Raw genomic sequence first — 1,865 nt, 5'->3', positions numbered from 1 at the left:
TTTGTTGGCTACCATGCATATGGTAAAGTTGGTTGGACTAGACGAGCAAGGGTTGTCCTTGTGTCATTGAGGTCATCAACTAGTAGCAATACCTCACACATTGACATTCCAAAGGGTGCAAAGGTGCCTATATTACCCTATGGGGGCTCACTCATACAAGACGGGCAGTTACATTCTCGTGACGTCTCTCTGTCTCGAAAAAATTTGGGGGGGGCAAAATGGCAGTTGTGTGTGCTTCTGAGATAAGGCGCCATCCTGCATTTTCAGAGAGAGGGCGCGAGACAGTGAGAGGAGAGCCTTATAGAAAGAGAGGATAGGTCTATAGATCTAGCGACGGTCCACAATGAGGAAGGAGGACACCGTCAAGCTCATCAGTGCCGAAGGCTTCGAGTTCGTCATCGACAGATTTGCGGCCCTCGTCTCCGAGACGATCAAAAGCATGCTTATCCGACATTTTGCGAGTGGTAAGGAACAGTTTTCCATTGAGCCTGAAATATCGCTGGAGCTTATGATGGCCGCCAATTACCTGAATACATGATGATCTAGAACGTTTCTGTAACAAAATAGTTCTAGGCATTGCGGCGTCCAGTGAAGGCAGAAGGGTCTACCAAAGTTGGCTGCTTCCATTGTACAATTTTTTGTATGATACAGCAAGAGAATTTGATGAAGAGCAGGAAAGATGAATTGCTCCATCAATGCCTTCATCACACGACGCCATATCTCTCTCTATGAGAATTCGGAGCTTCCATATACTTGCCTAATCTGAAGTGGTAGGCTGGATGAAGATTGTCTTCTCGTTTTATCACCTGGGCTCGCGTACGATTTGGCAGACAGATCAGAAAGATATTGCAATAGTCTCCTTGGCCATTGAGAGTCGACGCCTTCTTCAATTCAAAACCATAGCTAAAGTTTCAATTAACTCTTAATTAAGGGTTAACTTAAAACTTAAGAAACAAAAAGGGGCATTCCTATTGTCATAGAGCAAAAGTTGTGCGAGAGTCGGAGAGGGAGAGAAAAATTGACGAGCTGACGATTGCAACGACTGGCGGGACACAAGACTCTCCTTGGTTGGACTGCAAGAGGACACAGCTTTCAAAGGCGCGACAACGACCCGTGGGATTTACAAGTACATGCCTACACTATTTATCTAAAATGAATGATATATTATAAGTAAATGTTCAGTTTAATATTTTTAGAAAATGCTTTGAAACTTGTTTTTCTATGTTGAATGGTTGTTTGCATTTATGTGAACTGGTTTCTATTTATTGAAAATAGAAAATAGTAGAAAATGCTTAAGAATGACTTAAAAACGACTCAAATAAATTTTTATAAAATGGCTGATTCGAAGTTTATAAGTTGTGACATTTTTTCTATAAAGGTTATGACTCACGAAATTTACTGAATTTTTATCAAAATTTTTAGAGATGGTTTAACATATTTAAAAATTCAAAACTAGTTATGTTCAAAGTAAAATAGCAGTTTTCACTTAAATAAAAAATTGTTCTCTATCAATAAAAATACGAATCTTTACATGGAAAGCTGAAAAGACAATTCTTGATTGCTGATGAATTTTTGTAAGATTTAAGATGAAAAGAAACATCGGTTTAATTATATTCTATTTATTAAAAAAAACATTTTTTTCATAAACATGGTGTTTCTAATTTGAATAAGTAAAATGATACGTGATGTACTATTCAATAACATGGGGATGGGTAAAAAATTGAGAGATGTAATAGTATTTGATGATATTTGCTGATGATAAGAAAATTATAACTTTGAATTCAGATTATAAATATTGGAAACGTAATAAAATAATTGTTTGATGGTATGAGGGAAAGCCTCAGCATCCAAATTTAAGATTTATA

The 1,865-nt window shown here is 37.1% G+C and overlaps 1 pseudogene; it reads left to right on the top strand.

Moving 5' to 3' along the window:
- Positions 1–343: 343 nt before the first annotated feature.
- On the top strand, positions 344–659 carry LOC148018121 (uncharacterized; annotated as a pseudogene).
- The last annotated feature ends 1,206 nt before the right edge of the window (positions 660–1,865 follow it).

This window comes from Lygodium microphyllum, chromosome 21 (assembly GCF_053477565.2).
Source record: "Lygodium microphyllum isolate KBCC chromosome 21, Lygodium_microphyllum_v1.1.10, whole genome shotgun sequence".
Classification (NCBI taxonomy): Eukaryota; Viridiplantae; Streptophyta; class Polypodiopsida; order Schizaeales; family Lygodiaceae; genus Lygodium; species Lygodium microphyllum.
This window is presented reverse-complemented; position numbering and strand designations above follow the sequence as displayed.